This window comes from Musca autumnalis, unplaced genomic scaffold (genome assembly GCF_047663935.1).
Source record: "Musca autumnalis isolate F117 unplaced genomic scaffold, ASM4766393v1 scaffold_5, whole genome shotgun sequence".
In the NCBI taxonomy this organism is placed as follows: domain Eukaryota; kingdom Metazoa; phylum Arthropoda; class Insecta; order Diptera; family Muscidae; genus Musca; species Musca autumnalis.
In genome coordinates, this window is record NW_027412088.1 from 28,838,082 (window position 1) to 28,857,013 (window position 18,932).

The 18,932-nt window shown below is 37.7% G+C and overlaps 1 protein-coding gene and 2 non-coding genes across 3 annotated transcripts in view; 1 reads left to right on the top strand and 2 right to left on the bottom strand.

Annotated features, from left to right (window-relative positions):
• Window positions 1-18,932, top strand: part of stw (laccase) — a 316,854-nt gene that overhangs the window by 207,000 nt on the left and 90,922 nt on the right. The window lies entirely within an intron of this gene.
• Window positions 13,246-13,369, bottom strand: LOC141387861 (small nucleolar RNA SNORA11). Its single transcript, XR_012408677.1, has one exon. It is a non-coding gene; the product is annotated as a small nucleolar RNA SNORA11 (small nucleolar RNA).
• Window positions 14,972-15,095, bottom strand: LOC141387862 (small nucleolar RNA SNORA11). The gene has a single exon (XR_012408678.1). It is a non-coding gene; the product is annotated as a small nucleolar RNA SNORA11 (small nucleolar RNA).

The following is an 18,932-nucleotide window of genomic DNA, read 5'->3' on the forward strand; positions in this document are numbered from 1 at the left end:
GCGTCTTCACAAAACTTTTATTTTCAAAAAACCACTGATAATACTATCCACTTATATCATTAAATATGTTCAATACATTATAGAAAAGGATATTGTTTACGAAAATATTTCAATTTGCCCTATCAAAACTCTTAGCCGACTGAAATCATTTTGCCCCAACGGGGTGTGCTAATTCAGTGACCAACACTGTATGTGAAAGAAATGACTCCCACAACAAGATCCACTTCCAAAATGGACCATGCCGATGCATTCCATCAGTTACCTCCTGCTATAATTTTTTATTTTTTATGGATTATAAAATACCTTATAAGAGACCCCTTCAAGAGGACTTCTAACTATGCAGGGCCCCTCAGGAAGGTCTTCTAATTATAAAAGATCCCTTTAGAAAGTTTTCTAATTATAAGAGTCCTCTTTAGGAAATCTTCTATAAATGGAAGACCTCTTACATTAATTAAAAAAGACCCCTTCAGGAGGTCATATAATTATAAAATACCCATTTAAAAATCTAAGTCAAAGAAGACACCCTTCGGAAGTCTCCTTATTATAAAATACCCCTTTGGAAACTCTTCTATATATGGAGGACCCTTTGGGAGGTCCTCTAATTACGCAAGGGAGGTCTTTTTTATACCCTCAACCAATGGAGGGTATAACTAAATTTGTCATTTCGTTTGTAACACATCGAAATATTCGTCGGAGACCCTATAAAGTATATATATTATTGATCACCATAAATTCTAAGTCGATCTAACCATGTGTCTGTCCGTCCGTCCGTCTGTCTGTCTGTTGAAATCAAGATACAGCTCGCAATTTTTAAGACAGAGCGTCAAAATCTGGTACAGAAGTTTTTATTACTTCCAGGATGGTGGGTATTGAAAATGGGATATATCGGTCCACGTTTTGATATAGCCCCCATAGAACGGTACCTCCCGATTTTCGGTATTTTAAAGGTTGTGGCCACAATAATCCACCAAAATGGCTAAAATTTGGTGCTTAGACGTCGTTGGTGGTATAAAACTTTCCCCCAGAAATTTGTCGGTATAGGTCCACGCCTTCATATAGCCCTCATAGAACGGTACCTCCCGATTTTCCATATTTTTAAGGTTGTGGCCACAATAATTCACCGAAATATCTGAAATTTGGTACTTAGTCTTTCTTGGGGGTATAAAACTTTCCACCTGAAATTTGTTAGTATAGGTCCACGCCTTCACACAGCCCCCATAGAACGGTACCTCCCGATTTTCGGCATTTTAAAAGTTGTGGGGGTATAGAACATTCCACCAGAAATTTGTCGGTTAAGGTCCACGCCTTTATATAGCCCCCATAGAACGGTACCTCCCGATTTTCGGTATTTTAAAGGTTGTGGCCACAATAATCCACCAAAATGGCTAAAATTTGGTGCTTAGACGTCGTTGGTGGTATAAAACTTTCCCCCAGAAATTTGTCGGTATAGGTCCACGCCTTCATATAGCCCTCATAGAACGGTACCTCCCGATTTTCCATATTTTTAAGGTTGTGGCCACAATAATTCACCGAAATATCTGAAATTTGGTACTTAGTCTTTCTTGGGGGTATAAAACTTTCCACCTGAAATTTGTTAGTATAGGTCCACGCCTTCACACAGCCCCCATAGAACGGTACCTCCCGAATTTCGGTATTTTAAAGTTGTGGCCACAATAATCCACCAAAATGGCTGAAATTTGGTACTTAGTCTTCTTTGGGGGTATAGAACTTTCAACCAGAAATTTGTCGGTTAAGGTCCACGCCTTCATATAGCCACCATAGAACGGTACCTCCCGATTTTCGGTATTTTTGAGGTTTTAGCTTCATTAAACCACCAAAATGGCTGAAATTTGGTATTTAGTCATCGTTGGGTGTATAAAACTTTCCCCCATGAATTTGCGAGTATAGGTTCACGCCTTCATATAGCCCCCATAGAACGGTACCTCCCGATTTTCGGTATTTTGAAGGTTGTGGCCACAATAATCCACCGAAATGACTGAAATTTGGTACTTAGTCTTGGTTGGGGGTATAGAACTTTCCCCCAGAAATTTGCCGGTATAGGTCCACGCCTTCATATAGCCTCCATAGGACGGTACCTCCCGATTTTCGGTATTTTAAAGGTTGTAGCCACAATAATCCACCAAAATGGATGAAATTTGGTGCTTAGACGTCGTTGGTGGTATAGAACTTTCCCCCAGAAATTTGTCGGTTAAGGTCCACGCCTTCACATAGCCCCCATAGAACCGTACCACCCGATTTTCGGTATTTTAAAGGTTGTGGCCACAATAATCCACCAAAATGGCTGAAATTTGGTGCTTACACTTCATTGGTGGTATAAAACTTTCCTCCAGAAATTTGTCGGTATAGGTCCACGCCTTTATATAGCCCCCATCGAACGGTACCTCCCGATTTTCGGTATTTTTGAGGTTTTAGCTTCATTAAACCACCAAAATGGCTGAAATTTGGTATTTAGTCATCGTTGGGTGTATAAAACTTTCCACCTGAAATTTGTTAGTATACTTCAACGCCTTCACATATCCCCCATAGAGCGGTACCTCCCGATTTTCGGTATTTTGACGGTTGTGGCCACAATAATCCATCGAAATGACTGAAATTTTGTACTTAGTCTTCCTTGGGGGTATAGAACTTTCCCCCAGAAATTTGTCGGTATAGGCCCACGCCTTCATATAGCCCCCATAGAACGGTACCACCTCTTCTTCATACACGAAGGGAAATTGTTCCATTTTCCTTAAATACAAATCGTGGTGGAGGGTATAACAAGTTCGGCCCGGCCGAACTTAATGCCGTTCTTACTTGTACCTCTTTAGGATGACTTCTAATTATGGAGGGACCCCTTTAGAAGAAGTCCCCTTTAGGAGATCTTATAATTATAAACGACCCTTTTAGGTGGTCTTCTATTTATAAAATACCCCTTTTGGAGACCTTCTAATTATAGAGGGCCCCTTTAGAAGATTTTCTAATTATAGAAGATATTTTTAGAATGACTTCTATTTATAAAAGGCCCCTTCAGAAAATCTCCCAATTATGGAAGACTACTTTAGTAGTCTTCTAATAATATGGAGGACCCCCATATTTCTAATTATAGAAGACTCCTTTAGATGGTCTTCCAATTATAGAAGATCCCTTTAGGAGGTCTCTAATTACAAAGGACATGTTAAGGAGGTCTTCCAATTATGGTAGAAGCCTTTAGGATGTCTTCTAATCTATTATGGAAGACTCCTTTAAGAAGTCTCCCAATTACAAATGACCCCTTCTAATTATAGAGGAGCGCGTTCTGAGGTTTTATAATTATTAAGACCCCTATAGGAAGACTTCTAATTATGAACGACCCCCTTAGAAAGTCTTTTAAATAAGGAGGACCCCTTTAAGATGCCTTCTAATTATAAAGAGCCCCCTTTTTAAGTCTTCTAATTATATAAATCTTGTTGGAATTATTTTCAAAACTTAATTCCCTGCCCAATAATACGCGGCAAGAACGTACTCAGGTTTGGCCAACTCTGGACGCCAAAGTATTTTCAAGAATTGTTGATTTTTTCTTACATAGTCTAGGTGGCATTTAACAAATATCTGCGATTAGTTTTGTTTAGTTTTCTTATGGTCTTTTTGTTTGTATATTTCGAAAAATGCCAACTACCAACAAGAAAACAAAAACAAACAACTTTGCAAACCTATGGCTTAGATGAACTTAACCCAATTATAGAATGGTGGTTAGCAGAAAAACAAAACAACACAATGTTGGTAATTTGGCCATATTTGTAGATGTGTGTGTGTGTTTTGTCATACAACAAGTCATGTGTTATTTGAAAATTAAGGTGGGAAATGTCTGCGCGGTTATTTATGTTGTGACCTTACAGAGGAATGGCAAACAAATTCGCTTCAAAAAGGTCTATTATTCAATGGATTTCCTTTAGCAATTTTATTAACGGATGTTGCGGTAAAATAATAAATTTTATAATTATTTTTAAACCAAATAAAATAACTAAAAAATAATTTCCTTTTAATAAAGAAACATGTGAAATAACTACTCAATTAAAACAAAATTGTTTATAGACATTAACTAAATATATGTACTAGTATTTATCATGCAAAAAAACTAAAACAAGACCTTGCTGGCAAATCGAGACATGACCTGTATGTTATTTATCTAATGTTTTCAATTTTTATGTTATATTTCTGTGTTTATGTTTTGCGTTTTCTTTTTTTTTTACATAAAAATACCAATGTTAAATTTATGATTAAAACAAAATGTGCATACATGTGGGCCGAAACGCCAAACACTCCTTTAGATTTACATAAATTAAAATAAACAAAATTCTACTCCACACACACACACACTCACGACACAAGGTTAATTTAACATTTACAGACAAAAATCAACAAAAAACGGACTTAAACAAATATGTCTGAGCCATGTACCTATTATGTTGAAATAAACCATTTTACAATTGATCACGTTGTGTCCAGCATCAGTAACCGCAGCAGCGGCAGCAACAGGGTGTTAAGGTGTGTTCATTTTTTTTGTTTTGCTTTGCTCACTTATAGATTTCTTAATGATAGAGAGTGTTGAAATAGTTTAGCATAGCATGAATTCTTAGAGCGTTTGAAAATGATCTGGATTCGCTGCTAGAAAAAGGAGAAAAAAACGTTGTAATGAAAATACTTATCATATTTATAGTAGGCTCAACAGGCTATTAGGTACTTTACACCTATTTATTTTTAACAAATCCTTTTTGAATCAGCTTCAATATAACATTTTTATTTAACATTAGCCTTTGCGCTACCTCATCATCGAAAAAAATCCTTTAGACACCAAGTATGCTTGGAAGAGATCTGATTCAAACAATTGTCTACTTATCACTCATATCAACCTATCTAAACTTTGCACCTCGTAATGTATTACCCACGACTACGGGTTCCCTACAAAATAACTCTCGAGAGAGTAACGTATTTGGACCATACTACTCACATGGTAAGATTTCTTATAGACATATATAGATCAGATTCAAAGATAATCTATATTGAACAACTCCTTCCGGTATCTCTGTCGCTTAAGTGTATCTTAAGAGCTGTTGGAGAATTGTTTTAAAGTTTTATCGAAGATAGTCCTTGTGATTTTGATTACAACGATAAAATTTCGTCAAGTTCTATGTTACACCTCTATAATCTTATTCCCCATACTTTTCTCGAGAATGTCCCGAATTTTCCATCATTGAATGAGGGAATTAAGCTACCGGCAAAGCTGATTATTTTTGTTATCCTCTTTATATCCTCTTTTTATAAAAAAAAATACTTAATAGGACCTTTAAAAAGGGGTTTCAGAAGACCCCTTTAAAGATCCGTTTAAGAGATCTTTTCTTTGTTGCCTAAGGCAACAGATACTCAATTTATATAAGAGAGATCAGAAAGTCTTCTTATTATAGAGGACCCATTCAGGTTGTCTATTCCGTTCAAAGAAGGTCTCCTTTGGAGTACTTTTATTTGTAGAAGACCTTTTCAAGAAGACTTCTTAGTAAGGAAGATCCCTTCAGAATGCCTTCCGTTCAAAGAAGACCCATTGAAGAGTTCCTCTGTTCAAAATAGGTCCCATTTAGAGCTCTTCTATTTATAGAAGACCCCCTACAGGGTGTCTTATATTTGAAGATGGTCCCTTTAAGAGGATTCTGTTTAAAGAAGACCTCTTAATCAGGTATTCGATTTACGTAAGATACCTTCTTCTTATTATAGAAGACCAGTCCGGTTGTCTATTGTTCAAAGAAGGTCACCTTTGGACCACTTACATTTGTAGAAGACTTCTTCAGGAAGTCGTGTATTTAGAGAAGACCTATTTAGATGTCTTATGTTCAACAAACCGTAAAGAGATCCTATGTTCAAAGAGACTGCCTTTGCAAGAAGAGCCTTAAAGAGGTCTTCCGTTCATCTAGGACCACCTTTGCAGCACATCTTTTTATAGAAGGGCTATTTAAGAGGTCTTCTGTTCAAGTAAGACCTCTTCAGCAGGTATTCGATTTATATAAGACACCTTCAGGAAGTTTTCTTATTATAGTGGACCCGTCCAGATTGTCTATTGTTCAAGAAGATCCCTCTCTAAGAAGGCCATTCCATTCTAAGAAGGCCACCTTTCGAGCACATCAATTTGTAGAAGACTTCTTCAGGAAGTCTCCTCATTAATGAAGGCCCCTTTAGGATGTCTTCTGTTCAAAAAAGATCCCCTTAGGAGGCCTTCTGTTCAATGGAAACCCTCTTTGGAGCACATACATATATTTAAAGGAGACCCATTTAGATGTCTTATGTTCAAAGAACCGTAAAAAGATCCTATGTTCAAAGAAGACCGCCTTTGCAAAAAGAGCCTTAAAGAGGTCTTCCGTTCATCTAGGACCACCTTTACAGCACATCTTTTTATAGAAGGGCTATTTAAGAGGTCTTCTGTTCAAGTAAGACCTCTTCAGCAGGTATTCGATTTATATAAGACATCTTCAGGAAGTTTTCTTATTATAGTGGACCCGTCCAGATTGTCTATTGTTCAAGAAGATCCCTTTCTAAGAAGGCCATTCCATTCTAAGAAGGCCACCTTTGGAGCATTTCTACTTGTAGAATACTTCTTCAGGAAGTCTCCTTATTACTGAAGACCCCTTTAGGATGTCTTCTGTTCAAAAAAGATCCCCTTAGGAGGCCTTCTGTTCAAAGGAGACCCTCTTTGGAGCACATTCATATATTTAGAGAAGACCCATTTAGATGTCTTATGTTCAAAGAACCGTAAAGAGATCCTATGTTCAAAGAAGACCGCCTTTGCAAGAAGAGCCTTAAAGAGGTCTTCCGTTCAACGAGGACCACCTTTGCAGCACATCTTTTTATAGAAGGGCTGTTTAAGAGGTCTTCTGTTCAAGTAAGACCTCTTCAGCAGGTATTCGTTTTATATAAGACACTTTCAGGAAGTTTTCTTATTATAGTGGACCCGTCCAGATTGTCTATTGTTCAAGAAGATCCCTTTAAGAGGCCTTCCGTTCTAAGAAGGCCACCTTTCGAGCACTTCTATTTGTAGAAGACTTCTTCAAAAAGTCTCCTCATTAATGAAGGCCCCTTTAGGAAGTCTTCTGTTCAAAAAAAAAACCCCCTTAGGAGGCCTTCTGTTCAAAGGAGACCCTCTTTGGAGCACATTCATATATTTAGAGAAGAAACATTTAGATGTCTTATGTTCAAAGAACCGTTAAGAGATCCTCCGAACAGGTCTCTTTAGAATTTTGTGGCCATTTTTGGATTAGGATTAGGAATTAACTGCACTAAGACACAAATGTTGGACTTTTGTAGGGCAGGTACAATTAGGGGGGACCGATATGGGCCATTTTAGAAGTTAAACTAAAATATTAGGAGATCCAAAGTTTGAACCAAATTGGTTGCCCCATTCAAGTGATATCGTCCTAGCATTTTAGTAACCTTTTTTAAATATTGGGGCGAACGTTGTGGACCGGTATTGCCCCATGAAACTAAGTTCGGATATAATATGACGAAGACCAAATGTTGGACCAAACCGGTAGAACAGTTCCAAGAAATATGGACTTGCCCCTGAAAAAACTTTTACCGCCGTAATGGAGGTAGCGAATGCAAATTGCTTCAACCAAATCAAAGTGATTCGAGAGCAGGTCTTAAAGTGAACTTATGCTTTGTGAGAGGTACCAGAAGGAGTAGACAAATATAGTCCACATTCGAACCTGATCTATATCTGGTAGACATATTAGGATGTGCAATGTATGGGTTTCATCGGTCCCTCCCTTCAAGAGTTATCGGGCGCAAAATTGTTCTGAACATTTTTGAAGTTTTTTGGCGGAGGTACCTGAAGGAGTGGACCGATATAGCCCATCTTCGAATTTAAACTATGTTTTGATAAAAAATTACGAAGTCCAAATTTTGGACCGAATCGATAGATCCGTTGGAGGGTTATCTTGTGCTCCAACCACTACACAAGGTGTCATAGGGGCTTTTTGCACCTTTCCGGCCATTTTCTCAGGAAGTATGGACTTGCAAATATTTCGATACCCAAAATTTGAACCGAATCGATTGATCCGTTCGAGAGTTATCGTGCGCACCAGCCAGCCAGACAGGCAGATAGACGGACGGACATTGCTAGATCTACTCAAAATTGTCTGAAACGGATATCGTACAAACATACTTGGGGTCTAAAACCATTATTTCGATGAGGCACATTTTTGGTCGTATCAATGTGTAAATACCCTCTTTAGCCTAAAGGCTGAGGGTATAAAAATACTACCTTTAAGCACTTTTTTGCCAGGTCTTCCAATTATAGAGGACACTTTAGGAGGTTATTTAATTATAAAAGATCTCTTTAAGAGGCCTTCTAATTAAAAAAATCCCTTTAGGAAGACTTTTAATTATGGAGGTTTCCCAACTATAAAGGACCATTGTAGGAGGTCTTTAATTACGCAGGCCGCCCTAAAGGAGAACTAATCATTATAGAAGACTCCTTTAGGAGTTATGGAGGACCACTTTAGAATGTATCCTTCTTATAGAAGATCCATTTAGAAGATATTCCACTTATGGAGGACTCCTTTGGGAGGTCTTCTAATTATAGAACAACTCTTTAAAAGGTCATATAATTACAAAAGATTCCCTTACGAGATCTTATAATTATGGAGGATCATTTTAGGAGGTCTTCTAAGTATGAAGAAACCCTTCTAATTATGAAGAACCATATTTAGAGGTCTTGTAATTATAGGAGACCGCTTTAGGAGGTCTTCTGATTATACAAGTAGCTTTTGGGAGTTCTTGAATTATGGAGGTCCCCTTTAGAAGAACTTCTAATTATAGAAGATTCCTTCATGAATTGTCCTAATTATAAAATACCCCCTTCGGAGTTCTTCTAATTATGGAGGACCCATTTAGGGTGTCTTCTAATTATAGAGAACCCCTTTAGAAGGTCTTCTATCTCATAGTTATGGAGGACCCTTTATGAGGTCTTGTTATTATAAATGACTCCTTTCCCAGGTATTTTAATTATAAAGGACCCATTTCGAAAGTCTTCTAATTATATAAGATCCCCATAAGAAGTATTTGGTCCTCCATATGGCCCTCCTTTCTTCTTATTATAAAATACTTCTTTAGGAGGTCTTCTAATTATAAAAGACCCTTTAAAGGTCTTCCCTTTAGAAAGTCTTATATTTATAGAAGTCTTATATTTCAGGAAGGTTTTCTATTTATGGAAGACCCTTTTTGGGAGGCCTAAAATTATGTTGGCATTAATGACTGCTGTGAACTGACTCTTATGTCGCCGTAAACTGCATATTACCTGTACTTCTGTAAATTCCGGTGGTAGATACCCCGAACATGGTCTGTGTAAACGTTTGAGAGGGCAATTAACATTTAGGTCTTCATTCGAGGAAAAAAGCATTTAAAGTTTTTATTTCAAATACAAACACACAAGGGATTCTTCCAATCGACAAATATTGTATTCTACTTCAAAATAAACCAATAACAAATTTAGATTTTTTGAAATTTTCAAGTGGGGGGTAAGCCCATACCGAGAAGAAAGGCGAGCTATTAAATAATAAGTCATCTGAGAAAATATTTTTTTCTAGTACAGATCCATTAATAATAACCATATGATACCTCTCTCTCTCTCCCTGTCTTGATGTAGGGTATTTTACACTAAATCTCAAAACAATTAATTTTAATAGAAATTCTTTTGTATTCCTACGATGACAGCTGCCTGTCATACAGCAATAATGGATTTGGCCTATATTTTGTACATTGTTCAAAGCTTGGTGTGGTGTTGCAATTAAAAAATTTCAATAAAAATATGAAATGAGTAACCAACCAACCGACCACACACATCGATGCACAAACTAAGACCATTATAAAAAAAATGAAATCAACAAATATAAAATAACTATTAATTATAAACGAAATAATAAAAAAAATAATAATTATATCGTGTCTAAAAGGTATGAAGATTGTTTTTGTTGTTGCTGTTGCTGTCGATTTCGATTGATTAATTAAATTTTTCGCTTCAGTTAGTTTGAAGTATTTTTTGTTAATACATACCTGGTGAATGTGGGAGATTTGATGGGGGTGGGGGTATTGATGAAAGGTGGGGTGATTGAGGGATTCAGTGATTCTTATAGATGGTCAAATATTGTTCAAAATATACATATTTCCTGTAAATAAGAAAAGAGTTCAAATAATTAAGCCACATTTCCCAAAATGTGTATTAAGAGAAGACCTTTTGGGGAGGTTCTCTGAGATAGAGAACCTCTCCTTGACCACTTTCATCCTTTAGGAGATCTACATATTTAAAAAAAAAATAATAATAAATAAAAAGACAATAAATTCTATATTATTCTCCCTATGCATAGAGAGAGATCGAGAGAGGGTAGAAAGCAACAACACAAAAGACTCAAACAACAAACTTGTTTCTAATTTCCTTAAATTCATAACGCCATGAGAAAAATGACATCCATGTTTGACAAGTTTATTTATTTCCCCCCTTCTCCACTGTTGTTGCTGTTGTAGTTGTAACAGTTTTGTTGTAAATTATTTTGCAACACAAATCAATGCGAATGGGATAATTATTGTGTTATATGTAGTTTCATTATGAGAGAAATATTTAAGGCGTTGGTGTTTGCACGCTGAGTGCAGTAAATTATGGCCACATTATGTGACCAGTTATGGCGGCACCAACACATCCGCATTGCTATATGAGGATGAGTGTGACAGATAGGAGGATGGTTGGCAATATTAAACAACTAAATTATGATGCGATGCCACAATAAATTGTGTGTCTCTTGTGAAATGGCTTATAAATTATAAAATTATAAAGTATCTTTTTTTGCAAAAAATATGTTAATAACTTAAATTTGTTTCTTTTTCCTCTTTACAGGTAAAACCATTAACCAAAATACAAACTAAACAAAACGAGGTAACTAACCGTAAGTTATTGGAAGAACTTGTTTCTTCCATCAATTAGTAATCAATTAAATCCATCTTTAGCCTAATTTAAACCAGGCAACATAGTATGGCAATGGCATGTACAACTGTGAGGCCTGTTCCCATTTGCATGCTTGTCATTCCTTAAACTTTTTCTCTTTAATTCAACATTTTTATGCTTTGGCCTGAAAATATTCCCGCAAAACAATTCGGTCAATTACCGAAATTTCCATATATGACCAAAAAAGATATTGTTCTCTGTTAACAAGTTGCCGAACACGCGCAAATACATGTCAAAGTCGTAAGGAAAGTAGGCAAAAAAGAAGTTGTTTAAACAATGATCGTAAAAAGAGTAAGTGTTTTAAAGCAAACAACTTGTAAATGGTGCTTAGTTTTTGGTAGATTTCAATGTAAAGCTCGAGGAAAAAAATTAACTAACTTGAATAACTTTATAGAAAGTTTTTAGTTTTCCCAATAGACGACCATAATCTTCAACTAGAAGCTTTTAGGAGGCCACCTCAGGAATTCTTTCATTTTTAGCAGACGTTTTTAGGATGTCCTCTATTCATAGGATACTTTAGGAGGTCTTTTTTATTTATAAAAAGCCACTTCAGGAGGTCTTCTATTTATAGAAAACCTCCTCGGAAGGTCTTCTATTTACAGAGAACCTTTTTAGGAGGTCTTTTATATATAAAAACCCCTTTGGAAGGGTTTCAATTTATATAAGACCCTTCAATAAGGTTTTCTATTTATAGAAGACCCCTTTAGGAGGTCTTTTATTTAAAGACGATCCCTTTAGGAGGTCTTCTAATTATAGAAGACACCTTTAAAGGGTATTCTATTTATAAAAGATCACTTTAGTAGGTCTTCTATAAATATAAGACCGCGGTAAAAGATTTTCAATTCATAGAAGACCCCTTTAAGAGCTCTTCTATATATAAGACCTCTTTAGAATAACCCTTATTTATAAAAGACCCCCTTTCGGAGGTCTTATATTTATAGAAGATACCATTACCAAGTCTGCTATTTATAGAACACCCCTTTAGGAGGTCCCTTCTAGAGGTATTTTATGTAGATAATGCCTCTTGGGAGAATTTCTATTTATAGAAGAACCCTTCAGGAGGAATTTTATTTATAGAAGACCCCTTTGGAGGTCCTTTATTTATAGAAGACCCCTTGGAGATATCTTCTATGTATAGAAGACCCCTTTCGGAGGTCTTCAATGTATAGAAGACCCCTTTGGGGAGTCTTCTTTTTGTCGAAGACCAATTTAGGATGTCCTATATTTATAGAAGACCCCTTTATGAGGTCTTTTATTTAGATAGTATCTCTTTGAGAAAATTTTTATTTATAGAAGACCCTATTGGGAAGTTTTCTATTTATAGAAGAACCCTTTGGGAGGAATTGTATTTATAGAAGACCCCTTTGGAGGTCCTTTATTTATAGAAGACCCCTTGGAGAGATCTTCTATTTATAGAAGAACCCTTTGGGAGGCCTCCTACGTATAGAATACCCCCTTGGGAGGTCTCTTATGTATAGAAGACCTCTTTGGGGGGTCTATTGTATATAGAAGACCCTTTGGAAGGCATTCTATGTATAGTAGACTCCTTTAAGCGGTCCTTTATTTATAGAAGACCCCTTTGGGAGGTTTTCTATGTATAGACGACCCCTTTGGGAGGTCCTTTATTTATAGAAGACCTCTTTGGGATGTCTCCTATACATAGAAGACCCCTTTGGGAGGTCTTCTATGTATACAAGACCCTTTTGGGAGTCATTCTATGTATAGAAGACCCCTTTGTGAGGTCTTTTATGTATAAAAGACCCCTTTGGGAAGTCTACTATATATGGAGGACCCCTTTAGGGGCCTTCTATGTATAGAAGACCTCTTTAAGAGGTCCTTTGTTTATAGAAGACCCCTTAGGGAGGTTTTCTATGTATAGCAGGCCCCTTTGAGAGGCCCCCTATGTATAGAAGACCCCTTTGGGAGGTCGTCTATGTACAGAAGACCCTTTGGGAAGGTCTTCTATATGTAGAAGGCCCCTTTGGGAGGTCTCCTATATAAAGAAGACCCCTTTGGGAGGACATCTATACATAGAAGACCACTTTAGGAGCTCTTCTATATAAAGAAGACCCCTTGGGAAGGTCTTCTATATACAGAAGACCCCTTGGGAAGGTCTTCTGTATGTAGAAGACCCCTTTGGGAGGTCTCCTATATATAGAAGACCCCTTGGGGAGGTCTTCTATGTACGGAATACCCCTTGGGAAGGTCTTCTATATGTAGAAGAACCCCTTGGGAGGTCTTCTATGTATAGAAGACCCCTTTGGGAGGTCTTTTATGTATAGAAGACCCATTTTGGAGGTCTTCTATGTATAGAAGAACCATTTTGGAGGTCTTCTATGTATTGAAGACCCCTTTGGGAGGTCTCCTATATATAGAAGATCCCTTTGGGAGGTCTTCTATGTACAGAAGACCCCTTGGGAAGGTCTTCTATATGTAGAAGACCCCTTTGGGAGGTCTTCTATGTACAGAAGATCCCTTGGGAAGGTCTTCTATATGTAGAAGACCCCTTTGGGAGGTCTTCTATGTATAGAAGACCCATTATGAAGGTCTTCTATGTATTGAAGACCCCTTTGGGAGGTCTCCTATATATAGAAGATCCCTTTGGGAGGTCTTCTATGTACAGAAGACCCCTTGGGAAGGTCTTCTATATGTAGAAGACCCCTTTGGGAGGTCTCCTATATAAAGAAGACCCCTTTGGGAGGTCTCCTATATATAGAAGACCCCTTTGGGAGGTCTTCTATGTACAGAAGACTCCTTGGGAAGGTCTTCTATATGTAGAAGACCACTTTGGGAAGTCTTCTATGTATCGAAGACCCATTTTGGAGTTCTTCTATGTATACAAGACCCCTTTGGGAGGTCTCCTATATATATAAGACCCCTTGGGAAGGTCTTCTATATGTAGAAGACCCCTTGGGAAGGTCTTCAATATGTAGAAGACCCCTTTGGGGGTCTTCTATGTATAGAAGACCCATTTTGAAGGTCTTCTATGTATTGAAGACCCCTTTGGGAGGTCTCTTATATATAGAAGACCCCTTTGGGAGGTCTCTTATATATAGAAGATCCCTTTGGGGGTATTTATAGAAGACCCCTTTGGAGGTCCTTTATTTATAGAAGACCCCTTGGAGAGATCTTCTATTTATAGAAGAACCCTTTGGGAGGCCTCCTACGTATAGAATACCCCCTTGGGAGGTCTCTTATGTATAGAAGACCTCTTTGGGGGGTCTATTGTATATAGAAGACCCTTTGGAAGGCATTCTATGTATAGTAGACTCCTTTAAGCGGTCCTTTATTTATAGAAGACCCCTTTGGGAGGTTTTCTATGTATAGACGACCCCTTTGGGAGGTCCTTTATTTATAGAAGACCTCTTTGGGATGTCTCCTATACATAGAAGACCCCTTTGGGAGGTCTTCTATGTATACAAGACCCTTTTGGGAGTCATTCTATGTATAGAAGACCCCTTTGTGAGGTCTTTTATGTATAAAAGACCCCTTTGGGAAGTCTACTATATATGGAGGACCCCTTTAGGGGCCTTCTATGTATAGAAGACCTCTTTAAGAGGTCCTTTGTTTATAGAAGACCCCTTAGGGAGGTTTTCTATGTATAGCAGGCCCCTTTGAGAGGCCCCCTATGTATAGAAGACCCCTTTGGGAGGTCGTCTATGTACAGAAGACCCTTTGGGAAGGTCTTCTATATGTAGAAGGCCCCTTTGGGAGGTCTCCTATATAAAGAAGACCCCTTTGGGAGGACATCTATACATAGAAGACCACTTTAGGAGCTCTTCTATATAAAGAAGACCCCTTGGGAAGGTCTTCTATATACAGAAGACCCCTTGGGAAGGTCTTCTGTATGTAGAAGACCCCTTTGGGAGGTCTCCTATATATAGAAGACCCCTTGGGGAGGTCTTCTATGTACGGAATACCCCTTGGGAAGGTCTTCTATATGTAGAAGAACCCCTTGGGAGGTCTTCTATGTATAGAAGACCCCTTTGGGAGGTCTTTTATGTATAGAAGACCCATTTTGGAGGTCTTCTATGTATAGAAGAACCATTTTGGAGGTCTTCTATGTATTGAAGACCCCTTTGGGAGGTCTCCTATATATAGAAGATCCCTTTGGGAGGTCTTCTATGTACAGAAGACCCCTTGGGAAGGTCTTCTATATGTAGAAGACCCCTTTGGGAGGTCTTCTATGTACAGAAGATCCCTTGGGAAGGTCTTCTATATGTAGAAGACCCCTTTGGGAGGTCTTCTATGTATAGAAGACCCATTATGAAGGTCTTCTATGTATTGAAGACCCCTTTGGGAGGTCTCCTATATATAGAAGATCCCTTTGGGAGGTCTTCTATGTACAGAAGACCCCTTGGGAAGGTCTTCTATATGTAGAAGACCCCTTTGGGAGGTCTCCTATATAAAGAAGACCCCTTTGGGAGGTCTCCTATATATAGAAGACCCCTTTGGGAGGTCTTCTATGTACAGAAGACTCCTTGGGAAGGTCTTCTATATGTAGAAGACCACTTTGGGAAGTCTTCTATGTATCGAAGACCCATTTTGGAGTTCTTCTATGTATACAAGACCCCTTTGGGAGGTCTCCTATATATATAAGACCCCTTGGGAAGGTCTTCTATATGTAGAAGACCCCTTGGGAAGGTCTTCAATATGTAGAAGACCCCTTTGGGGGTCTTCTATGTATAGAAGACCCATTTTGAAGGTCTTCTATGTATTGAAGACCCCTTTGGGAGGTCTCTTATATATAGAAGACCCCTTTGGGAGGTCTCTTATATATAGAAGATCCCTTTGGGAGGTCTTCTATGTACAGAAGACCCCTTGGGAAGGTCTTCTATATGTAGAAGACCCCTTTGGGAGGTCTTCTATATATAGAAGGCCCCTTTGGGAGGTATTCTATGTACAGAGGATCCCTTGGGAAGGTCTTCTATATATAGAAGACCCCTTTGAAAGGTCTCCTATATATAGAAGACCCCTTTGGGAGGTCTTCTATGTACAGAAGATCCCTTGGGAAGGTCTTCTATATATAGAAGACCCCTTTGGGAGGTCTCCTATATAGAAGACCCATTTGGGAGGCCTTCTATGTATAGAAGAGGGAGGTATTTTGTTTATAGAAGGCCCCTTTGTGAGGTCTTCTATGTATAGAAGACCACTTTGGGAGGTCTTCTATGTACAGAAGTTTATACCTTTCTCATAGAAGACCATAGAGTCTTCTCATAGAAGACCATAGTGTCTTGATATAGAAAACCATAGGATCTTCATATAGAAGTCCATAGGGTCTTCATATAGAATACCATAGGGTCTTCTCATAGAAGACCATAGGGTCTTCTCATAGAAGACCATAGGGTCTTCTCATAGAAGACCATAGGGTCTTCTCATAGAAGACCATAGGGTCTTCCCATAGAAGGCCATAGGGTCTTCTCATAGAAGGCCATAGGGTCTTCTCATAGCAGACCATAGGGTCTTCTCATAGAAGGCCATAGGGTCTTCTCATAGAAGGCCATAGGGTCTTCTCATAGCAGACCATAGGGTCTTCTCATAGAAGGCCATAGGGTCTTCTCATAGAAGACCATAGGGTCTTCTCATAGAAGACCGTAGGGTCATCTTCAGAAGACCATTGGTTCTTCTTATAGAAGACCATAGGGTCTTCTCATAGAAGACCATAGGGTCTTCTCATAGCAGACCATAGGGTCTTCTCATAGAAGCCGATAGGGTGTTCTCATACAAGACCATACGGTCTTCTCATAGAATACCATAGGGTCTACTCAAAGAAAACCATAGGGTCTGCTCATAGCAGACCGTAGGGTCTTCTTAAGAAGACCATAGGTTCTTCTTATAGAAGACCATAGGGTCATCTCATAGAAGACCATGGGGTCTTTTCATAGAAGACCATGGGGCCTTCTCATAGAAGACCATAGGGTCTTCTCAAAGAAGAGCATAAGGTCTTCTCATAGAAGACCATAGGGTCTTCTCCTAGGAGCTTTTAAATTCTCATAAGTTTTTACATTTCAAAAATTTTATTGTATTTTCAAGGCAACTATCTACACATTTTTGAGTGTATCCTTTAAATATTTCTTTTTAGAAACAAATAGCAACAACAATATTGAGCAAAAAAATCGCCATGGAATAGAAATGCAAGCGACTATTACGTCGTGTCTGCTGTCTATTAAATGTTATAGATTTTTATGCTTATTTGTTGCGATTACGATTTTCTTGGCATAACCTAGTTTAACAATTGCCTGAACCCGATCAATTGTGGCTGGATGACTTTTCTTGTTGTCGTTACGTTGTTGTTATTTGTTTTTTTTTTTTTTTTGCATTCCATTTCTTAGGCAATTTCATTTTCTTTCTTACCCACTGATATTTGCGAAACTCTACATGTGCAATTATCGGCGACACGAGTTGAATGAAAGCAAGCAACAACAGCAATAGAAGCTTAGAAGCATTGCAGAAAAAGAAAAGACAATAACAGAAATGGAGTCAAGAAAATGTGCCAGAGTCGGGTTTTGGCTTGGCTTCTTTTCATTTTCTGGTTGTCTTTTTTCTCTCAGATTATTTTGAATTTGGGTTAATGTACATACATACTCGTATATATGTATGTTTGTATGAATGTTGTTAATGTTTACACTTTCGACATGGCCACATAATTTCATTTCTTGTAACTTTGCTGTTTTTTGATTTGAATGGTTATTGTTGCATATGAAATTAATATGAGTGGCCTGCAATAATAATAATATTGTGTTGAAGTTGAAGAAAATCATTGAAATCAAAACAATTTTCAATTTGTATTAAAATTATGTCAGGTTATGTCCAAACAAATTGTTGGCTTATGTTTTGGGTTAATTGAAATTTATTTTAAATGTTAAACAGAAACAAATAAGATTTGATGTGGTTTAAAGATTGAGTAGTTATTTGGGGTTATTTCCTTACCATAGACTGAGGTGCCTTACAGTGAATATTAGTCAAACTATTCAAGCAGGGACGACGCACAGTGTTGCCGCTTTCATACAAAAGTGGACAAATATAGAAGGAGTTGACCTAGGTTGATGAATTTTTGCACAAGTACTTATAAAGGCATATGAATGAAAAATTTTAACTTTGGTCCATATCGGTTCAGATTTGGATATAGCCCCCATATATATCTTTCCCCGATTTTGCTATAACTCGGTCAATTTTGATCGAATAGCTTTCAAATTTTATATGTGATATTTTCTTATGCCCCCGAGTAGTTTCACCGATTTTCGTAAAAATCGGTTCGGATTTGGATATAGCTCCCATATATATCTTTCTCCGATTTTGCTATAAATCCCTCAATTTTTGATTAATAACGTTCAAATTTAACATGGTATGTTTCCTCAGGCCACTGTTCAGTTTTACCGATTTTGATTTGATTTCGCAAAAATCGGTACAGGTTAGGATATAGGCTCTATATATATCTTTCACCGATTTTGCTATAAATCGATCAATTTTTGAAACATAGCCTTCAAATTTGACATGGGATGTTTTCTTAAGACCTTATTCAGTTTCACCGATTTTGATAAAAATCGGGTTAGTTTTGGATATAGCTCTCATATATATTTTCACTAAACACGCAATGTATTTGAGATATTGGTTAAATAAGAAAATATGACGTAATTATCCGTACTTGAGTGACATCGGGCGAAATTATATATCGAAGCCATGTTCAAACCTGAACCGATATGGACCAAAGTTGATTTTTTCATTCCTGTGCCCTCATAAGTACTTGTGCAAACATTAATCAACCTAGGTCAAAGGTAAAACTGAACAGGAGCCTGAGGAACATCCCATGTTAAATTTGAAGGCTATTAATCAAAAATTGAGCGAATTATAGCAAAATCGTGGGAAGATATATATGGGGAAAATCGGTGAATCTATTCAGGGGCCTAAGAAAATA